Source organism: Panthera onca, chromosome F2 (assembly GCF_046562875.1).
Source record: "Panthera onca isolate mPanOnc1 chromosome F2, mPanOnc1 haplotype 2, whole genome shotgun sequence".
Taxonomy (NCBI): domain Eukaryota; kingdom Metazoa; phylum Chordata; class Mammalia; order Carnivora; family Felidae; genus Panthera; species Panthera onca.
Genome location: NC_138356.1, coordinates 17154085 through 17178186, shown reverse-complemented (window position 1 = coordinate 17178186; position 24102 = coordinate 17154085). Strand labels below are relative to the sequence as shown.

At 39.8% G+C, this 24102-nt stretch overlaps 1 protein-coding gene across 9 annotated transcripts in view; it reads left to right on the top strand.

Annotated features, from left to right (window-relative positions):
- Nucleotides 1–24102, top strand: part of CRH (corticotropin releasing hormone) — a 304411-nt gene that overhangs the window by 188903 nt on the left and 91406 nt on the right. For 5 of the 9 annotated variants that reach the window (XM_078441652.1, XM_078441655.2, XM_078441657.2 and 2 more), the window contains 2 exons: nucleotides 663–903; nucleotides 16722–16866. The gene's annotated coding sequence lies outside the window, so the exon portion shown is untranslated. Of the gene's footprint in view, nucleotides 1–240; nucleotides 311–662; nucleotides 904–6094; nucleotides 6251–16721; nucleotides 16867–24102 lie in introns of those variants that run through there. The other 4 variants (XM_078441656.2, XM_078441654.1, XM_078441659.1 and 1 more) reach the window with 4 other exon arrangements.

The window sequence follows — 24102 nt, the reverse complement described above, 5'->3', positions numbered from 1 at the left end:
CAAACTTTAAAATGTGAATACGATGTGAGGTAAAGATGAGGAGGGACCTGGATTCATTTCTGTGGATTGTATCTTACCTTTCCCCCCCTTATTTCCTGGATGCCTGCCTTACCTTCCCACCATTTATTGAGTACCTGTTACATGCCAGTCACTATTCTAGGCACTGAAGACAACGAGGCAAAGTTCTGCTTTCATGGAACTTGCATTCTAGCGGAGGAGATACAGAATGAACAGGTGAAAGGAGAGGAAGGAAAGAAGGAAATCCAGATGATGCCATGGAGGAAATTGTGAAGTGAAGTTCGAGTGCAGGGTGAGAGGAGGGGAGGGTGGCTCAGACGGCCTGGAGGGCAGATGTGGCACTTACCTCCTGCCACAGCCCTGCCCTGCCCCAGATGGTTGCAGCCTCACTGATCGGCCAGGATATGATTTCTCTCCTCTCTGAACTCACCTTCTGATCTCATGATACCATCTCTTGCTGCCTTCTACTTTTCATTTTTCATCTCCTGTTCCTTGTAAACTCCTTGAGGACAGGCTGAGCTTTTCCATGTTTGATCCCACACTAGAGCACAGTGCCTTGAAGCACAGAACTCTAATTTTAAAACCATTGCCGAGAAACTTAGCAAATTACATTTGTGTTTTTTTTCTCTTCTCTTGATTTTCAGGTCGTTGCATGAAACATGGTCACTGTTGCATCCTTTTGCTCCAGCTGAGTCGAGCCCACCTGCGTCTTCAATCTTTGCGTTGACAGCTACATTGTTCCACTCTCCAAAAGACGAAGGACCTCTCAGATTGTGCTCCTTACCTCATAATGAGAATTAGCAGCAGGCCTGGATGGATTCGTAAGCAATGTGAGCCTGCTCTCCTGCAAATGTCTTTAATAATAGATGATGAGAAAGGCAGAAGGTGCGATATATTCATTTCTTTATTATAGAATGTCCCTGTGGGTTTTCAGTGCCTAAATTTAAACTAAAAAAGAAAGAAAGCTATAATTTTGGGCACTTTGTTTGCAAGGAAACACTTTCAGTGTGGAGTGCAATAATGGCTCTTTTGGTTTCAGATGGATTTCCAGAGTTTATGGAGGCAACTTGTTTCTTGGTTTAATTGGAGATATTTTTAGTAAGGGTGATGTGAGATTATTTGTGACCAGTTGATTTAAGCAGGAAATGGATTATTATTAGAAATACGGGTTAGATCCATCTTGAAACCTTCAGAAAATTATAACTCTAGGCCTTTGTAGGAGAAGTTATTTTTTTCTAATATGGCAGTAAAGATGTGGTGGTACCAGCTTTTAGAAACGTGGGGTGTTAGAACTGGAAAAAGCATTGCTGATCCAGCCTCTTTATCCAGTAGATGTGAAAATGAGATCCAGAGCCATAAAAGGACTTACTGAGGATCACTTGTCCCAGGCAGTGATTGAGGCATGCTGACAACTTAGGTCTTTTAACTTGTGCACATTTCCCTCCATCTTTGATATGTGATAAGTAAAAGAGCTTGGTGGACTGTAAGATGTTATACATATGTGAACTGCTATCATTCCATCATCTCAGCGTGCTGCCTCTTATCCTGATTTGACCACTGTGGGCCTTAGCTTACTTGTGTATAAAATAGGTGACCTTAGTTGATATCCCAGTTCTCTTCTATGCCTAGAATTCCATTCTTTCATGACTCTTTTTTTAAGAAAATAGAGATTGTGATTGGGAGAACCTTGGAATTCACCAAGAACCTCTAGACTTTTGTCTCCATTGACTCTTCTTCTGCAGTCTCACCTCTTGCCACATCATGCCTATCTCATTCCCTGACCTACTGGCTGAACTAAAAGTACAGCTCCCCAAATGTCCCAGGTTTTCTCATTATCTCAGACCATCTGCACATGATGTGCCCTCTGCTGTCTCTGCCCTGCTGACTCCTGTTTGTTCTTTAAGGCTCGGTTTGAGCATCAGCTTCTCAGGAAGCCTTTCCTGATGTCCTCGTATAAGCTTCTCCAGAACCCAGTGCTTCCTGTAGTAACTGTCTACTTAGATCTCTCATTCTCTCTCCTTCCAACCTGTGAACTCTTTGGTCTGAATACCAGTGTCTGCACTGTGTCTGGAATATAGGAGAGGCTCAATAATTGTTTGTTTTTAATAATACGTAGATAGATTGCTGATTGGTTTTCTCCAGGAGATGATGAGCAGTTTCACACTAATGCCCATGTCTTGTTTTTTAGCAGAGTTTTATTTCTGGGCACTGGATGGTGGGCACAGCCCATCTGTGTCTTGGATGGAATAATGAGGGTATTACGATTCTTTTTCCATGAGCCACCTCTGAACATTGCCCCTGTGAAGTCCTTTGGTGCCATTTGTTGGTGGAAGAAGCTCAAGGTGAATGACTTCTGAACCTTCATCACTGAGGATAGCATGAAGCTAGTCACTTGCCATCTGGCATGGCCTAAACCCATGTTTCATGGAGGGGGCTCCGGAAAGATACGTTGCAGACCCAAAAAATGAATGGCTCCTTGTGAGTTTACAAGATCTAGTGTACATTAGCAGTCTCTTTAGAATTCTGAGGAGATAGGTATAAGGCTTCTCTCTGCAGCTGGAGGATGGGGAAAGGTCAGCCCTTCTCCAAAATTCTGAGATTTCTCCATCTGAGTTTGCTGAGTTGCTTCTAAAGTATGTTAACTCAGGCTGCTGCTAATTGCTGCTAGTTACTGGTAAATTGCTGGCAGTAGCAAGTGGCTGTCCTGGAAGAAGCAAAGGCATATCTTAAGACAGCAGGAGTGGGGATAGAACACTGTAAATGGCACTAAGGTGCCAGAAGACCCAGAAGCCTAGTCCTAGGCAGCCCAACAGGCCCATTAGCAGGGAAGCCCAGAAGGAAAAGCCCAAGGCCACTGAGATTATGGGAATGGTGTGATTCTGGGAGGAACGGGGATTCTGGTATGTTAATTTTCACACAATGAATGAAAGCTGGCCACTAAGCTTGAGGAACGTTGTTTCTCAACGCCTTAGTGTGTCTGAATTCTGAAGGAATCTAGAATAAAATAAGATAAATAATACCAGATGGAAATAAGGAAATTCCAGATTGTGAAAATTAATGGAGGATATGTACACAACATGCAATATAAAAGTAATTCCAGACTGTTGAGATTACTTAATTGTTGGCTTTCTCCTCCTCTCTCCAGCATAGTTGTGAGGGAAGCTTTTCCCCTTCATCTCTTCTCTTCTAGGCTGGGGTGGGGATGTGGATGTGGGCAGTCCTTTCTATTAACAGAGGGAGAGAGAGAGAGAGAGAGAGAGAGAGAGAGAGAGAGAAAGACAAATGAACATTGCTAACCCAGAATTCAAGCAGTGAGGCTCTTCTACCCTATCTGTACCCTATCTAAATGTGTTAAATTACCCTGATCACTTTTCTTTCTCTCTGTGTGTTATAAATGGATTTTTAACAAACCATTCCACGACTTCCTCATAGTATTTTTGGCATTTTTGGTAGCCTGAAATGGCATCAAGATAATTTTCTATAGGACACTGGTAGATATTGGCTATCAGAACCTCAGTGGGACCCTTGACAATTGTGCATGAGATCCTTGTGGGCAGAGATAAGCTGGGAGGTACTATAAACAAAGAGACTTCTGTTTGCTGTTGGAGCAGTAATCTGTGACTGGTGCTCCAGGTAGGAGGTTTCTGGTCATGCTCCATCTCTATGGTCTGTTCTGGTGATTAGGTGAAGACACACAGGATAAGCTAATCAAATTTAAAGATGTGGTAAATATTGAAAGGTTTTCATGTTGGAGAGAGATTTCATCTGTTCTGATTCTGAGTTGAGTTGTGGGAAATCAATTCCATTTTGGGCCCAATGATGGGATGTGATGGGGAGGGGCAGTGTGGGGACTGGTCATGGACTAGAACAAGGTGTTGTCGAGTCCACAGAACTCTGAGTGAGGTGAGGTGGGGAAGAATGAGAACACGGCTCAGTCCCAAAAGGTGTGTATGGCAGAAAGGAGGTAAGAAGACAAGTCCCAGATGAGGAGTTCCACAGAGCAGGTGAACAAAACCCAAGGTACCCTAGTAGAGAGGATCAGTGATTTCCCTGGAGAATATGAAGGAAACTGCTAACCCCTAGCATACTGGGAACCAGATCTTTCTAGTATTTAGGGTCTTCTATGCCTGTGATAAGTCAGCCTGGCCCACTACATACTATTCATAGATATAGGGAGTATGGATACCCCAAACCTGTTCCAGCAGTCACTAGAGATTCTGCCCTCATACTGTTCCTAATCAGTTCCCTTCCTGATTCCTTCAAACGCTGAATCACTGTGATGTGAACCTTTGGGCTGAGATTTTGAAACTTGGCTTTTCTAAAGAAGTGTTTTTCAAAATTGTTTGACCTTGACCCTCAGTAATATATATTTTCACATCACAATCCAACATACATACATTAACATATACATATATATGAAACCAAACCAAGAGTTTCATGAAACTAACCCTTATCACATTAGATGAACTCGAATGTAGTCCATTCCATTTCACTTAAAAAACTGCTAATCACAGCACAGTAAATTGATGTGCATCCCACTAATAGGTTGTGACCCATAGTTGGGAAAAAAATAGTGTTAAAAGATTCAGGCTTGACTTTTGCTCTTTTTGCTGTGAGGCTACTGTGCGGCCTTGGGTAGCAACCTCTGACCTTTATCTCATGGAACCCAATCCCTGACACCAGCCAAATGCCTAAATTTCTTCCTCACAGATGACCACAGATGAATGGGAACTTGCTAGGGAACCCAAACACTTATGACCCAAATAGTTTGCATATATTTCTTCATGTGATTCTCTTAATCATCTATCCATTTGAATATTTTTTATTTTTCAAATTTTTTTCATTTATTTATTTATTTTTAATATTAAATTTATTGTCACATTGGTTTCCATACACCACCCAGTGCTCATCCCAACAGGTGCCCTCCTCAATGCCCATCACCCGCCCTTCCCTACCTCCCTCCCCCCATCAACCCTCAGTTTATTCTCAGTTTTTAAGAGTCTCTTATGGTTTGGCTCTCTCCCTCTCTAACTTTTTTTTTTTTTTACCTTCCCCTCCCCCATGGTCTTCTGTTAAGTTTCTCAGGATCCACATGAGAGTGAAAACATATGGTATCTGTCTTTCTCTGTATGACTTATTTCATTTAGCATAACACTCCAGTTCCATCCATGTTGCTACAAAAGACCATATTTCATTCTTTCTCATTGCCAAGTAGTATTCCATTGTGTATATAAACCACAACTTCTTTATCCATTCATCAGTTGATGGACATTTAGTAAGTGTAGGGAACCCAAACACGACCCAAATAATTTGCATATATTTCTTCCTGTGATTCTCTTAATCATCTTATCCATTTGAATATCTTAATTCTTCTTTCACAAATGAGGAAAATGAGAAGCAAAGATATTGTGTGATTCATCAGTGGTTACAAAGGTAATAAGTGGGATAATTGGGACCCATGATTGTTCAACTATAGTTTCATAATGTGCCTCTCCTTGTACCAATGAGACTCATACCCACTAATCTCTCTTATAGAGCAACTCTGGAGCTTGAATTCCCTTTCTATTTTCCCTCCTGAACCTCAAACCCTCTCTTTGCTATATATGCCACTGGAGTAACTCAAGAATGAAGATTTTATGTAGCAAATTTTTTTTGTCTTGTACACATATGTTTGGTGACTGTCTTCAGTCCTGTGGGTAACGGTATATATAACCTTGTCTTATCCTGACAAGTATTTCCTAAGCAATATTTTGACTAATGCAAAAGGTGGCATCACAGAAGCAGCTGTCTGTTATGTTGTCTCCAATGACATATGCCAATCTTCCTCCTTATATTAGGAACAGGAGGTATATATGATTTATATCCTCAAGCCATGCCTCTCCAACAGGTGAAGTCTCAGTTGTTAGTATTTGACATATCCTTTATAAAGCCTAATGTAAGTACAGCAGAATGTGAATGGTAAAATGGCAGACAAACCAGGATCTGGTAAAATTACTTATTATCCTATATCTTCTTTTTTGTTTTAATGTTTTTATTGATTTTTGAGAGAGAGAGACAGACAGACAGACACAGTGTGAACTGGGGCGGAACAGAGAGAGAGGGAGACACAGAATCTGAAGTAGGCTCCAGGCTCTGATTTGTCAGCACAGAGCCGCATGTGGGGCCCAAACTCATGAACTGTGAGATCATGACCTGAGCCGAAGTTGGAAGCTTAACTGACTGAGCCACCCAGGTGCCCCCCTATATCTTCTTTATGGATGAAATAAATGTGCCAATACATGGAATATGGAGAGATCTAGAATTTTAGAGCTTCAATGATTTATATTCAAATTTGGGGTCAATGTCTTTGTGCTTTAAGGATATGTGGTGGTTGGGAATGGTTTTATTGCTAAAAAGGACATGAATAAGTAGACAAGATTGTAGAATTATTTCAAGAGAATGGAAGCTTGGTCACTTAGAAAAAGACAACCTTTTTTTCTAATAGAATGAATAGACATTTATTATAGACAATTTTGAAACAAAAAAATATAAAGTAGAAAATAGTATACCCTTAACACCCAAAGTTGAAATAAATGTGCCAATACATTTATTTCACTTCAGTCTTTTTTTCAGTTAGTCAGAGAAAGACACGTATCATATGACTTCACTCATATGTGGAATTTAAGATACAGAATAGATGAACATAAGGGAAGGGAAGCAAAAATAATATAAAAACAGGGAAGGGGCAAAACATAAGGGACTGGTTTTTTAGAGAGAGAGGGAGCAACTGAGGGTTACTGGAGGGGTTTTGGGTTGGGGGGATGGGCTAAATGGACAAGGGGCATTGAGGACGGCACTTGTTGGGATGAACACAGGGTGTTATATGTAGAGAATGAATCATTGGATTCTACTCCTGAAATTACCATTGCACTATATGCTAACTAACTTGGATATAAATTTCAAAAAATAAAAAAATAAAAAATAAATAAAAATAAAAAATATATACACATATGTTTGCAAAATTGGATCAAACTCATCATTATACTGAAATATAGTTCTGTATCTCTGCTTTTTAAAAAAAAATTAACATTGTATAAAGAACTTTCCCCTATGCCACTATATATTCTTTGGAAATAAATATTTTAAAATTTGTTCCTTCTTGGACATTCTGGCTTCTTTTTAGGATACTGAAAGTATAGTCAATATTGCTATGCTTTTACACACAAAATTGTGAAATCCCTACCTATAGGAAAAGCAATATGAGAAGCTGGAAAACGTTAAAAGCATAAACAGTTCATGTAAAAGCAGTGTTAACATTAACATTGCCTGCTTCCCGTGGTTTGACTTAGGGCTCTATAGGTACACTGTTTTGTTTTGCTTTTTGACAGCATAGGTATTTGTTTACTGTACATATATTTGACTTTGTGCAGCACACTTCCTCCAAAACCTTTCCTTCTGTTCTCTGATTGGAATGCTACCCAAGTACCCTCAGTGATTGATGCTAGCTGATGATGCTGATCAATTAAACTATTGGTGTCAACTTTAGAAAGTGCATCTTTCATTAATTAGCATTTGTTGACTAATAGATTTCTCTTTAAATGTCATATTTCCATAGTAAGATGTGTAAGTAAGATATAAAATGTTTCAATAAATTACTCTTTTTAAGAAAGTTTATTTCATAAAAAAGGAAATTTCCCCTACCTTTTCCTATACTGTATTACCATCCGCCTTATAACTCAGTGAAGCAGACACAATAGAAATCACCCTGGCCTGGGCTTAGTCTTTGGCATCCTAAAGACTGACACTCATGCTCTGGATCCCAGGACCGCCTGTGGTGGCTGCCCTTTAATTGTTTACTATGCCTGGAGACTTTTGTGCTTCTGTTTCCACCTAGTATTCCCCATAGAGATCTGATTTTCTCTCTGTGTTATGCTATTAATCTAACCATAGCACAGTGATTTTCAAACTATGTTCCACAAAGTACGAAGGCAGAGATCTCCCAAGCTACTACAAGTTTGTTGAATATGCTAGTCCTGGACCTTAATTCTAGAGATTCTGATGTAGTAAGTCTGGTATGGGGTCCACATTTTGAGAACCACATTTTGAGGGGACTAGGTCGTGGTAGGCAGATGAGTGGGCTTTAACAATCCTTCCCTATTTTCTACCAGGATATACGTTTTTTAAAAAGCCTGAAAACAGCCTTTGTAAAGAATGCTGTGTTTATCCCACCCTAATATGACTTTCAGAAACTCAAAGAGACTTGAAGAAGTGACTCTATAACACACGGTAGTTACCAGCTGCTCCACTTCTGGAAAAACTGTAAAATGCTTTGTCCAATACTTCTTTCTTCCCCCCGTTCTTTATTTCTCAATGGTTGAATTCTCTGTGATGTGTAGGGGGATGCTAATGGGTATTTTCATGAAATGATTGATTAAAAAATTTTGGAGACACTCTCCCACTCTTGCATGAAAGGGGTATCAGAAGCCTTTCCCCTCACATATGGGGTTGGTACCTGAGACTTGAATACAATAATTGTGTTCCTACAATTTAGAAGATTCTGGTCACTTGAGGCTGATTGAGAGATTAACTGAATTTTGCCTCTAGAATTCATATGTTACTGGAAAAAAAATACAAGGTATGGTTAGAGCATTGAGGAAGACAGAGCCTGGGGCTTCATCCAGCTAGAAAACAGGTTGCTTTCTTGCTATCTGCTATTAGATGCTTGTATTTTTATCATAAGGTAATCTGAAAACTTTATCTATAACCTGCCAGAAATTAAAGGATTTATTAACAAGCTGATACAAAAGTACTTTCATATAAGAACATTTATATTATCAAGATTACAATTGATCAATCTTTCGAATTATTAAAATGAATCATTTCACATTACAAGAAAACCCCTTTTTGTCTTAAAGATAAACCAAATTTTCTGATAATAATCAGAATAAATAAAGGTTCAATTTAAACTTTATGATAACTAGTATATATTTATCTAACAATAAATATATTTATCTGATAATGAGTATATTTATATGACAGTGTAATGGCTAGCTGGTGCTTTGTCTTTTCAAAACATCCATGCCAATAGTCCTTCAGTTCTTTTAAGTGTTCTTTATTAAACAGCTAAGGAAGAAGCACTTAGCACTTCTGGGAAGATGGAATAGACATACTTTCCCCTATTTCTTTGGTTAAATATAATACAAACCCTGGACAGTATATAGAAAACGCACTTAAGATTATGAAAGGTAGAAGGAAGAAGGCAGAACAGTTAGGAACCTTAGTACTCAAGGACAGCATAATGGTAAATTCCCTGGGTCTTCTTTTTGTCTCATAAGTCTCATACTTGGAGCTTGATAAGCCAGTAACCTAGAAACACCAAATGCAGACAAAGAAATCTCCAGTAGAAGCTTGCCGTCTGTAGCCAGAAGACTAGGAGAGGGACAGTTTAGGAAGACAGAAAATTCTTATTATTTATTTAAGAAGAAAAGTTTTAGATAATAATTGCTCTACTCTAGTCAAACATCACAGAAAAACTATGGCCCTACCTTAACCCATACTGGAAAAGACTCTGACCTTTTTCACATTTTTTTTTTAAAATTTTTTTTTCAACGTTTTTTATTTATTTTTGGGACAGAGAGAGACAGAGCATGAACGGGGGAGGGTCAGAGAGAGAGGGAGACACAGAATCGGAAACAGGCTCCAGGCTCCGAGCCATCAGCCCAGAGCCTGACGCGGGGCTCGAACTCACGGACCGCGAGATCGTGACCTGGCTGAAGTCGGACGCTTAACCGACTGCGCCACCCAGGCGCCCCTGACCTTTTTCACATTTTAACAAGGAAACCCCTTTGCTGGAGTGCTGTCAGAGGAGACCTAGTGGAGAGTTAGGACTTTCATCACTCCTCAGTGGTAAGGAGACCACCTCCCTGCCCCCATGGTATCAGTAGAGGTATAAATTATCTATATATAATGTAATACCTCGGGCAACCACTAAAAAACTCTATAACACTAAAAAATGTTTAAGACAGTCAAGAAAACAAATGGAAAAAGAAGAACAAAGAGAAACAAAAGATATAATGGCAGCTTTAAGCCACAACATATCAATAATTACATTAAATGTCAATGGTTTAAATATACCAACTATAGGCGTCTGGGTGGCTCAGTCGGTTGAGCGTCCGACTTCGGCTCAGGTCACGATCTCGCGGTGGGTGAGTTCGAGCCCCACGTCAGGCTCTGGGCTGATGGCTCAGAGCCTGGAGACTGCTTCCGATTCTGTGTCTCCCTCTCTCTCTGCCCCTCCCCTGTTCATGCTCTGTCTCTCTCTGTCTCAAAAATAAATAAACATTAAAAAAAAAATTTTTTAAATATACTAACTATAAGTCAGAGATTGACAGAGTATATTAAAAAATAGCCCAACTATATGATGTCTGTAAGAAACTCATTTCAAATATAATAAAATAGAAACATTGAAATTAAAAAGATGTATTATGCAGACTTTAACCAAAATAAATCAGGAGTGGCTATACTCATGTCACATAAAGTAGAAAGAAAAGAAAATATGGATCAGAAAGGAACGTTATATAATTAAAAAAGGTCAGTCTCCGAAGAAAAGATAGTAATCCTAAAAGGGTATGCACTATATGACAATAGAGCTGTAAAATATGTGATATAAAAATTGATAGAACTATAAGGAGAAATTGTCAAATCCACAATTATAGTTGGAGATTTCAGGTCTCCTCTATCAATGTTGATAGAATAACTAAATAGAAAAATTAGCAAGAATATAGAAGAATTGAACATCATCATCCAAGAAAATCTAATTGACATTTATAAAAAGCTTTGCCCAACCACTGCAGTATATACATTCTTTCCAAGTGTCCATGGAACATATACCAAAATAGAACATATTTTAGGCCATTAAACAAACCTCAACAAATTTAAGAGAATAGAAGTCATAAGTATGTGCTCTGTACACACAATGGAATTATCTAGAAATCATTAGCAGAGGAATGACAGCAAAATTTTCAAGCATTTGGAAATTAAGCAGTGCAATTCTAAGTAATCCATGGGTCAAAGATTATATTGAAGTAAAAAGAAATTGAATTGATGAAAATGAAGGTGGAACATAATAAAAATTTGTGGGGCATAGCTAAAATAGTACTTAAAGGGAAATTTATAGCACTTAATGCTTTCTTTCATTAGAAAAGAGGAAAAGCATCTCAAAAAATTAAAAATAGAGCTACCTTATCACCCAGCAATTGTACTACTGGGTATTTATCCAGAGGACACAAAAATGCTAATTTGAAGGGGCACATGCACCCCAATGTTTATAGCAGCACTGTCAACAATAGCCAAATTATGGAAAGAGCCCAAATGTCCATTGACTGATGAAAGGATAAAGAAGAAGAAGATGTGTGTGTGTGTGTGTGTGTGTGTGTGTGTGTGTGTGTGTATCTATATGTATATAAGTATACATATATATGTATGTATACCACATCTTCATATATATATGTATACATATATATGTATATATACACACACACACGAAGGAATATTACTTGGTGATAAAAAAGAATGAAATCTTGCCATTTGCAACAACATGGATGGAACTAGAGTGTATTATGCTAAGGGAAATAAGTCAGAGAAAGATACCAAATGATTTCACTCATGTGGAATTTAAGAAACAAAAGAGATGAACATAGGGGAAGGGAAGGAAAAATAAGATACAAACAGAGAGGGAGGCAAACCTTAAGAGATTCTTGAATACAGAGAACAAACTAAGGGTTGCTGGAGGGGTGTTGGATGGGGGGATGTTGGCTAAATGGATGATAGGCATTAAGGAAGGCACTTGTTGGGATGAGCACTGGGTGCTATATATAAGGGATGAATCACTAAATTCTACTCCTGAAACCATTATTACAGTATATGTTAACTAACTTGGATTTAAATAAAATGAAAAACAAACTAAAATAAAATACTAACAATGATTCTAAGGAAAAAAAAAGAGGAAAAGTCTCAAATCAACAATATAAGTTCTCAACCTCATGAACCCAGAAAAAAAGCAAAATAAGTCCAAAGCAAGCATAGGGAGTGGGTAACAAAGATAAGAATAGAGAAATCAATGAGATTAAAAACAAAAGAAGAGAAAACTAATGGAACAAAAAGTTAAAATTGACAAATGTCCAGCAAGATTAATAAAGAAAAAACAGAAGATGCAAATTACCAAGAGCAGGAATGAAACAAAAAATATTTTTTTAAGTTTTTACATTTTACTTATTGTATTTATTTATTTTGAGAGATATAGACAGAGGGAGAGAGTGAGCAGGGGAGAGGCAGAGAGAGGGAAAGAGAGAATCCCAAGCAGGCTCCATGCTGTCAGCGCAGAGCCAGATGTGGGGCTCAATCTCACGAATTGTGAGATCATGACCTGAGCCAAAATCAAGAGTTGGTATGCTTAACTGACTGAGCCACCCAGGTGCCCTGAAACAAGAAATATTACTAAAGGTCCTGCAAAAATTAAAAGGATAATAAAGGACTAATAACAAGTCTACATACATACATTTGACAATTTAGGTGAAATAGACCAATTCCTTGAAAAATACAAACTACCACAACTCACCCAATATGAAATAGACAAGGCCCAATATGAAAGTCCCTATAACTATTCAGGAATTTTAATTCATAATTAATAACCTCCTAAAATAAATCTCCAGATCCAGAAGTTTTCACTAGAGAATACTAACAAGTGTTTAAAGAATTAATGCCAATTCTACAAATCTTTTCAAAAATAGAAGGGAACACTTCCAATTTATTTTGTGAAGCCAATATACCTGCTACTAAAATCAGACAAAGATTGTGCAAAAAAGAAAAAGAAAACTATGGACCTATTTGCACTATGAATATAGACATAAAGTCTTAATAGAATGTTGGAAGGAGAATTTGGCATTCCATAAAAACAGTTATGCACCACAACCAAATGGGGCTTATTCTAGTTATTCAAGACTGGTTTAATATTTGAAAATCATATAATGTAATCCACCATATTTAACAAGCTAATGAAGAAAAATCACATGATCATATCAGTAGATGCAAATAAAAAAAAACAACATAAAATTTTTTTTTTTTTTAAATTTCAGAGTGTGCAAGCAGGGGAGAGGGGCAGAGGGAGAGAGAGAATCCCAAGCAGGATCAGCATGGAGCCTGATGTGGGGCTTGATCCCACAATCCTGGGACCACGACCTGAACCCAAATCAAGACTCAGACGCTTAACAGACTGAGCCACCCAGATGCCCCCCAAATCAACATTTTTTTAAATTAACAAAAGCCCTCTCAGAAAAAAACAGTACTAGTGGGGAATTCCTCAGCTTGATAAAATGAATCTACAAAATCCTAAAGCCAACATCAAAGTTAATAGTGAAAGACTGTATGCTTTCCCCCTAAACGTGGGAAAAAGGCAAGGATATGAGCTCTCACCACTCTTATTTAGCATAGTGTTGTAAATTCTAGCTAGTGCAAAAAGCAAGAAAAGGAAATAAAAGGCATACATATTGGAAATGAAGAAATGCTATATCTCTATGTAGATGACATAATTGTCTATATGAAAAATCCTGAAATCTGCCAAAAAAAGACTCCTTCAAAAGACATGCTTAGATAAATGGGCTGTGGCACAGAGAGAACTAAAATTCCTAGGGGAGGTATTAGAGTGTCTGGGTCCTTTGGGTCCTTCGGGTTCTGCCTGGTTGCCTAACCTCCAAATCCAATAGCAGTTCCAGGGGTTTCTTTAACTGTGAAGTGACTACCTGGAGTGATCCCTCCTCCATGGAACCCACACCTTCATGGGCTCTTGAATCCTTCCTTGGGATTTAACTAGACATTGGTCCAAATCAAACTGGTAGCATCCATAGCCCCAAATGATGCTGCCCTCTCAGTAACAGTGCATTTCTTTTTTTTTTTTTTTTTTTAAATTTTTTTAATGTTTTTATTTATTTTTGAGACAGAGAGAGACAGAGCATGAGCAGGGGAGGAGCAGAGAGAGAGGGAGACACAGAATCGAAAGCAGGCTCCAGGCTCTGAGCTGTCAGCACAGAGACCAACGTGGGGCCCGAACTCACGAACAGTGAGATCATGACCTGAGCCGAAGTCAGACGCCCAACCGACTGAGCCACCCAGGCGCCCCAACAGTGCATTTCTAACAGGAGATGAATGGTGGTTTTGAGGCAAGGAAAGGTAGTTAATGTGTGCTCTCTGCCTGATTGCTTTTGAACCCTGGGGGTCTGGGCTCTTGCTATTTGTCTGGCTGTCCTGATGTTTTAAGCTTCAGGAGTGACGAGTACAATGTACTGGATTGGAAAGGTCAGCCTTGCCAGAAAGAGATTCTGTCCTTGTTAACATCTTGGCTTGATTAATCTCTGCTGTTTCTGTTTTTCCCTGCATTTTTTGTTCACTGAATCTTTGGTTCACCAATTATTTTATTTACTGAAATTTGCAGGGTGGAGACAGAAGAAGAAAAGATTTTTAAACCTCGAATTCTCTCTGTTTGGGGTTCAGCACATGATTTTTTGATTCAGATTGGAGGTATTTGGATAAGGCCAAATTTTAATTTTCTCTTTAGTAGATTATCCTTTTTAATTTATTGCTAAAATTCACTGTAAGTTTGTATGTATCAGGATTGCTTTGTATTGCAGAATTCTTCAGGCATGAGTATGCTTAGTCAATTGTCTTCAGTATCCATAATACATATATAGATATTAAGTCTTTCTTTTTAAGTTTATTTATTTATTTTAAGAGAGACAGAGACAGCACGAGTAGGGGAGGGGCAGAGAGAGAGAATCCTGATGCAGGGCTCAAACTCATAAAGCCATCAGATCATGACCTGAGTGGAAACCAAGGGTCGGACACTTAACTGACTGAGCCACCCAGGTGCTCCAGTATTCATTTTTGATGGTAAAGCTTCCTAGGATGAAGAGTGGCATAGCTGTTCATTGTGGGAAGTTCTGGTTGGTGGAAAATAAACTTCATTTCTGTAACAATAAAACACCAAAGAAAATAACCACCTGTTATACTTATTTATAAACTACAATCCCCTATAGGATCTTAAACAATAATGAAAAGAAAAACAGAAATGAGAACTTGCCCCTCCAGAGAGTTAACTTTTTTCACTCTACATTCCCTAGCCGGAAGCCTCAATTTTTTAATCGTGAGTTTTTAAGAAGAGCATCATTTTGCATTTCCTGGACAATATATCATGCAGTGACTCACAGAACTGGGGTGTACAGGGCAGGCACATCAGGTTGCTCTACTGAGAACAAGACGGTATGATGTCACAGAGTCATCTCCGTGTAATGCGTCATCCACACGATATTACCAAGCAGTTCTTGGCTTGAGTCTGAATCTCAGAAGATGCTGCAAAATGCTGGAGGGAAAAAAAAAAAATCTGTCTAATGGGATTGTCTACTTCACGCATAAAATAAAAATCATTTTGATCCTTTGGAGGTACCTTTATTCCCAAAGGATCCCAATGTACTCGGCTCCTGCCCCAGGAGTATTAGTCATACATCTCTGAAACATCATCTCCTCTGTGCTAGAAAAGACAGGCCCCCTCTGAGGCAGCCTTCTCTGCAACAGGTTTTATTTTGAATGGGATATTAAATAGTATTTCTAAATAAATGATGGGTAATTATATGGTGGCAAAATACAGTTTCCCCTGTTGGAATTTGAACAAGACCTTTTGGTTAATAATACTCCTTTTCTTAGAGGACTGTATGGTTTAAGAGGAAAGTCCCTTCTTTATTGCAGAGAACATAGTGTGAGTTCATAGGGACTTGGATGGGATGAAAAGGTCAGAGGAAACAGGTGAGAACAGTTGAAAGAAAAGTAGACAGTAGTCAGTAACTCGGAGAGGAAATCAATCACTAGGTTTAAATGGATGAGAAAGCTATTAGGTCATTGCCTATAGGAAAATAATGTGTCAAGTGTTTCAGAAATGTTTGTTAGAATTGAATTGGCCCTCAAATGACAAAGTACAATTTCCTTTTGAAGCTCTTAAATGTCCAGCTTCTTGAATATGGAGAGTCTTTAAAAGACCATCTGCTACATCTTTTACATTCAGGTTAAATTTAAAAGCATCTCAGCAAGATGAGTATCTACCCTACCTAAAAAACAGTTCCTGGGAAAGAATACCAGAGAACAAAAGTTAACATATTATCTAACCTAAATTCCTCAGGTTTCAACTAAAACCAGGCTCTCCTTGTTCTTTGTTAAATGAAAAGTAGCTTCTCGCTGTGTGAAAGCCATTCCTACATTTGAAAGATATTATTGTGTGGCTCTTTGCTAAACTCTAATTCCATTTCCTTAAAGGTTTTTCTGTTTGTTTCTTAATTCTGACTGTGAAAATTAATAAGAGGTTCTGATACTGAATGGGAAAGCACTTGAAACCTGCCAGAACTTCACTTATTTAAAGCACTATTATCATTATTATTATTATAACTATTATTATTACTATTATTGTTATTATTTTATTATTTTGTATTCATTCTAAAGAATCCACAGAGCCCTTCATAGAGAATATGACTGAGAGCTGAAGAACTTGACCGGATATGAAGGAGCCAGTGTAATCTTTGAATTTTCTTGTCTGTGTAGCATAAGAATCAGAGACATGTTGTAAACTAACTATAGGAAATGTAGCACAAAACCAACTTTGATTGAATTGGGCTCTCAATTTTTGACAGGTGGCACCTGCAAAGTGCATCAGACACAGCATCATTGGAGACTCTTGCCAACACCAGTTCTCCTGGTCCAGTCACCAGTTGTGACGTTTCAACATGGCTGCTCCTGTTTTCCTCCCAGCGCTGGTACCAAATGGCTGTCCCACAGGTACGCTTTCCGGCAGTGGTTAGGATCAACTCCTCATGGAACAAGCGCCATCACTCCATGGGTTCAGGTTTGCCAGGGTAATGTTCCAGAGGCTGTTGATTTCCTCCTTTGTAATTTGTCTGTGATCCACATAAGTTGCACTAGGTGGCTGGTAGTGTCTGGCTTTGGCTTCTTTCTCTTGTGTGTAAATAACTGTGTTAAAGGTGACACCACATGTTAATTTGGCCAATTTTAAAACTAATTAAAAGAGTACAGTTATTTGTCCAAAAAACATATAGTCATAACAAATTTAAAAAGCCCAGTGCCTAAATATGATAAAATATAATTTTTACTAATTTAAACTCACTTCAGTTTCTACTAGGGCTAATCCTGATTATAAGAAAATATTTAAAAACCATTCAACAAATTGCTTGAAGCATCCTTTGGTACCATGTACTATGCTAGGCATTGGGGTTGCAGTAATGAATAAGATAAAGTTGAAATTTGTCCCCAGAGAGATGATAGTATGCAGGAATGCAGTCTTTTTTAGGGATTGGAAACCTTCTCTGGAATTGCAGCTCTTTAAGGATGTGTATGGTGCCTGGGGTCTGACTGTAGTTCCCAAGAGTTTCAGAGCAGAAAGTGTGCTAAAACCCTTGTAAGTAGGAGAGGAGTCAAAAATTAAAAATGGACCAGGTGAAGGCAGGCTTCCAATGGTCTGCTTCTAGTTCTCAGAAGATAAGTGTTGTGTGATCCTTTATTTCCCTGTAATAAAGCAAAGGAGAGAAAGGAAAAATGTGGGGTCATATCCACAGCATAAAGTCTCATGATTTCTTTTTTTTCCAGAGGGCACTTGCCCTAGTAGCTTCTAAGTCACTTCAGCTTTCCCTCATCTTTCATTGGATGACCGGCTTAGTTTCATATAGTGATTTTCTTACCTACTTTTTTCTGATTCCATGTAATTTTTAGTGTCCTCTGAGGCCACTTACTTATATTTTAAAATAAGTATCTATTATAAAATATGTTCATTAAAAAATGTACATGTTCATTAGATTTGGAAAACACAGGTATATAGAAAAAAGGAAAGAAGTCTATACTCCCACTACCTAAACATACCCACCATATGTGTTGCGGTGAACTATGTGCCAGACTATATTTTAAAATGTGAAATCATAACATATATTATGCATTCTTTGGTTCCCTTTGTCATTTGACTTAGCATTTCATCTTAAGCCTTTTCCATAGTATAACATTCTTTTCAGAATCCTTGTTTTAATTATGTCAGTATTCCATTGAGTGAAGTCACCTTATTTTAACTATGTTCTCTCATATATAGACTTCCAGTTTTTCATTACAAACAATGCTAAAGTGAATATTGCTGTGCACATTATTTTAATCTAAAGCTAAGAAGATATCAGTTTATATAAAAACTAATTCATCAAGGGGCACCTGGGTGGCTCAATTGGTTAAGTGTCCGACTTTGGCTCAGGTCATGATCTTGTGGTTTGTGAGTTTGAGCCCCAGGTTGGACTCTGTGCAGACACCTCAGAGCCTGGAGCCTGCTTCAGATTCTGTGTCTCCCCTCTCTCTGCCCCTCCCATGCTCCTGCTCTGCCTCTCTCTGTCTCTCAATAATAAATAAACATTAAAAAAATTAAAAAAAAACCTAATTCATCAAATGGTTTTGAATAAGACATAAGGCTTTAAAACAGAACTCTAAACTTTCCAAATACCTACTGTAAGCTTCTCTCTGGTCCCCCTCTCTTTTCTATGAGGGGGGAAGTCTTGCTGCTCCTATAGGTTTCTCGTTTCTCCCATCAACTATGTCATTTCCCCAATCCAATCTTGCCTGAATTCAGCCCTTGACAGTCAGGTTTTTGAATGACCAGATCATCTTTCTGGAATGGTTCAATCAGACTGTGTGTTGCTGCCTCTAAGTGAAGCATAAACTTTGGCAACTGTCTGATAAATTTGCCTCAAGCTTCCTAGAAAAAATTTAGGTCTGGGGCGCCTGGGTGGCACAGTCGGTTAAGCGTCCGACTTCAGCCAGGTCACGATCTCACGGTCCGTGAGTTCGAGCCCCGCGTCAGGCTCTGGGCTGATGGCTCAGAGCCTGGAGCCTGTTTCCGATTCTGTGTCTCCCTCTCTCTCTGTCCCTCCCCCGTTCATGCTCTGTCTCTCTCTGTCCCAAAAATAAATAAACGTTGAAAAAAAAAAATTAAAAAAAAAGAAAAAATTTAGGTCTGAAATATCTAGTTTGGTTGGTGTCAGAGACGTTGTAATTTAGTGATAATTGATGTTTTGTCAGGGGAGGGGGCCAGGACCTCTCTTTGGCACAGTGTGGAGGAATGGAGTGAGATGACTGGCAGGAATAGTGGGCACGGAAGCGCCAAGAGATGTAGCTTGGAAGGGGGGGACAGCCTGGGAGAAGGTCGATGAGGGAAGGCTCGGTAATTAGTCATCTGAAGTCAGCTTGCAGCATGGCCATGAATGACAAATTTAGACATGCTCACATGCTTGGTTGAATGTCTTGTTGAGGATCTGAATTGGAAAAAGAATCTCATGCAGCATATTATCTGTTTTGGTTGATATTTCCTAAGATGCTCAATTGGAACCTTAAAGATTTGGGGGGCCAATCTCATGCTTTAGAGCTATACAATGGCATATAATTAATATGATACGTTGAAATGGAAAGTAAGATATACATGATTTAGATAATTTTGTCATTTGATTATAAGTTTTGAGCTTGACGGTTTAGGCAACAACCAAGACCAATGAGTAAGAGGATGTGAAACATCACTGCCATCTCATCTACCCGTGACTATCCAGGACTTCTTCCTATGTACCATAGCACCACACACAGGAACTGCTTCAGGTTCAGGAGGCAAGAACAGGGTGTGTGTGTGTGTGTGTGTGTGTGTGTGGTGCATGTTACTCTGGTCTGAGCACCTAGAGGCCAGACCCTCCTGGGCAGAATCTTAGAATGGGTCATTACTACTGTTCTATGTGCCCACATGCTGATTGATGGGTGTGACTCTGTAGACCTGTGTACCCAACTATCATTGGAGCTTCCTTGGAGGTATCTGGATTTGGTCAAGGGTATTGCTTGGCCCCATGTAAATTGTCACTTTTACCAGTCAGGGCCTCCTATGTCTTCTCTTACCCATCTGCATGATCTCCTTGCTTAGAAAGAAGTGGGCAGTAGTTGGATACCAAAGAGACTGATTTTCAAGTACCAAACAATTTCAACTCCTTACTTTCTTGAGGTTATGCTAGGGCCCTGGAAAACATGTGAAATTGTATCCTACCTGCCATGTTGGGTATACAGCTTTTCCTCCCACAGCTTCTGCTTCAAGCAGGGAATCACACTACTGACCTGCTCTGTGACTGTGTGGGAGGAAACTCTATTGCTTTCTACATACACAGCTCTTATGTTACACAGAGACCAAGAAATAAAAGGGGGTTGAAGTGAGGTGCAGGCTCAGTTATACACATGTGTATAATTGCAGTTTTCTTTGCAGTACTTCTTCCCATTAGGATTTAATTGCTCAGAGATAATTGAGTCATATACAGGTTATGAGGGCCTTATAAAGGGAGACTGGATCACCCCACCAACAGCTGTTGTCATTCCTGAGGCATCTTCTTTATCCTGACTCTGTACAGTGGGGAATAAATGAATGATGTTATGTTTTGGTGCTGATAGAATATAAAGAATCCGGGATATTATTCATGGTGCCTAATAAATTGTCTTAGAGAACTGCCAAAAGCTGTAATGTCCACTCAGTTCAATTTTAGTGAGGAATTAAGGCACTCTACTAGGGTACATTCTAGTTTAGCTGCTTTCATGAGCCAAACTGACCAGAATTGACTCAATTCTCCTCTTTACTTAGCATATGAAATCTCAGCCATGTAGCTACCCTGAACCAGATATCACTTCTCACCAAGCCATTCCCAAATGTTACCCCAAAATGGATTCTGTGTAACTCTGAGGAAGAATTACTGATGATTGGAATTAGACTATGGGCCGATGAAGGTCCAATGTAAGATGGGGAGAACTCATTTGAGAAATGCAGCTGAGATGGGTGGATGACTGTGATGTCACACACCTTGGAGAGGAATAGCTGCTGCTGGCTTTTTGTTTGGGTTTGTGTTTTTATAAGGGAGGAGGAGTGGTGTCGGAAGCAGCAGTAGTAAGTAGGAAAGGAAGAATGTCCACCTGTCTTCATGGTGTGTGGGAAGCAAGTGAATGAGCAGCCTCCACTGAGAGGCCTTCAAGTAAGATGATATCATTACTCATTCAGTAAATAGGTGTTGAGCACATCCAAGTGCTGGGGAAGCAATGTGTCTGTGCACTCGTGATCTGGGGAGGTAAATGTGGTATAGTACCGAAATTGATGCTCTTCTGATCCAGCTTTCATTCAAGTCAAGGAGGATCAGTCAGGCAGAAGCAGATCTCCATGGAGTCTGAGGGTGTCCAGTAATTCATTTACAATGGACAGGAATCTAGACCAGGAGGGAAAGTGTTAGAGAAAGGGAGCAGTGTGGGTCTAGGTGAGGGAACCCAGCAGGTCCCTCTCTTGTCACTGTTACTTACACAGCTGCTTCCAGCTTCTTTTTTCCACACACTGGCTTGCTCTGCTCCTCAGAAATTGGCTGAAAATGGCTCTCCTCAAGGCCCTTGGACATTGTCTTCTCAAGGGACCAGCCCAGATTAAAACTGGACACTCTTAGCCCCAATTCCAAATATCCAGCTCTGGCCCAACACAGGTCACCTGTAGCCAGGAGGGTAGGGCGCAGAGTACAAATATGCCTGAATGTCTAGCTTGGCAGAGGATGTTTTCTGGGGAAGGGAGACTGTTGAGAACTTGGTGAAGAGCCTAAAGGGTATCTTCTCTGGACCACTTTTCAAGGTTGCGGAGGATGTTGGGTGTGAGTCCTCTGGTGTAGAGTTTGTGCAAGGGTGGCTGCCACAGTTGGGTTCACTGGCACATTGTCTAACAACTCCAAAGGCGGAAAAATGCCAAAACAGTCTCCAGTCTAATTAGATTAACCTTAATAAAGAGACAGCTTACTCCACTGCTGTAGTATTATAAGGAATCTACATTGGGTTTCCATTTCCTGAGCAGTCGTTGTTAATTGGCAGCATGGTTTTGTTTGTAAAGAAAATGTAGTGTATCTTTAATCCAGATGAAAAATGCATATACATCTAAATGACAAAGTAGCAGTTTACAAATTTCTCTCAACCTGTGGGAAGCTAAGCTTCATATCCGTGCAGTTCTCATCTTGCTGCACAGGAGACCTCTTTGCTTCTTAGGCATGCTCTTTGTGCATCCAAGGCAATCCATCAGAGCTGGTACAGCTGCTGGTGTCCCTGAGCTACTGGGCCTATATCACTCTTCATTTCCTGGTGCTGACGGCAAGATCAGCCCTGTTATTGATGATGTCAGGCTTGGCCTTTGGTGTCTGATGGATGGAACCTTGGCCTGGGTTTATGGATTATATTTTTAGTGGGAGACAGTCAAAACTCAAAGAATTTGAGTGGATCCTTGGCTTGGCACTCCCTGCTTGGACAGACCTGCCAACAAGATGAGAGGGATCCATTTTTAGAGCAGATGGAAGAGACCTCTCAGAGGCAGAGAGAATAAACCAAGCTTTATCCCTAAATTCATTTACTCCATTCATTTATTAATTTGTGTTTTCAGTATGATATTGCTCACTTGATGCACAGTAATGACACAGTGATCTGGCTCCTACCCTCAGGGAGCTTTCTGTCTGGTAACAAGCAATTTCCATCAGCATGAGTGCTTCAGTAGGGAGCAGAGGTGTTAGGAGAGAACTTAGAAGTGTCTGACCTGCACATGGGGGGAGCTCAGAGGGCTCCAGGAGGAGGTGGTAAGTAGAGATGTGAATGACAAGCAGCTGTCAGCTGGTAAGGCGGGCATGGAGGTAATGTTCTGGGTACAGGCACAACTACTTTGTAGACAGGAGAGCAAGATGTGTTAGGACATATATGGAAGCTCAGGAGCATGGGCACGGGGTGGCTTGAGGTTAGGGTAGGAGCCACATTGTGCAGGCCAAGATGCTGGGACTTCCTCCCAAAGAGAATGTAAGCCACTGAAAGGCTTTAAGCAAAGGAGATGCAAGCTCTTCTCCTCCTTTAGTGCCTCCAGCTTCTCCTGCAGGATCAACAATGCTTTAATTAAGTGTTATGATTCCAGTGTGGTAAATGTTCCCGGGCCCATAACTATTTTATCCACATGCATGAATTAAAAGTGAATTAAAAAAAATATCTGTTTGGTCCTGTCCACTGGGGTCAGCTGAGGCCATGTCTCAGCTTCCTCTCTTTATGTACCCAGTTCCTGCAAACCTTTGGGACTCAAACCCTGGACTGCTGTCCAGTCTGGCATCTTGCCTTGGTGGGAGGATTAACTTCTGTAGGAGCCCATGACATATGTTTGCCTTTACTTGCCTGGTGGGAGCTGGGTTACTTTCCTTGTGAGGCATATAGGAACCTGTGTCATTTCTGCATAGTCTGTAGAAAGTGTGGGGACAGGAGCCTGTGGGGACAGCTGTTCCATTGCGGCAGTGCAAGTATCCCCACAGGGTCCAATATGCTGGAGGTTTACTTTGGTACAGGGAAGTTATTTTCATCTCTTTGGAGCTGCTTCATTCTCTGCTTCCACACAGTCTCCTTGCCTCATCCCACCATGTGCGTCAACAACTGGGGGTGGCAGGGGTGGAGGAGACAATTGAGGGAGATTCCAGTTATGTCAGTAAGATCAGTTTATGTGCTCTGTGCTGGAAGTCCAAGAGGACAGAGTTAAGTTTTGTTCCATTCAAAGTTTTATTTTTGACTGTGTTCTGAAGACCTGAAGGTGTAAAAGGTGAGTTAGCAAGAATATGGGCCCAGGAATTGAACACACCCAGGCTGGCCTGCTGGCTCTGCCACCTACTGACCATATGTGCATTTGGCAAATAAGCCATCAGTTTCTTTTCTAATAGAGTGAGTACAAAGGTTCAGAGAGTTGCTGTGAGGGCTTTTCTTTTCCAGTTGTATTGAGATATAATTGACATACAATATTGTGTAAGTTGAAAGTGTACCATGTGATGATCAGATCAGTAAAAGATAGGACAAGAACCATATGATCCTCTCAATAGATGCAGAGAAAGCATTTGACAAAATACAGCATCCTTTCTTGATAAAAACCCTCAAGAAAGTAGAGATAGAAGGAGCATACCTCAATATCATGAAAGCCAT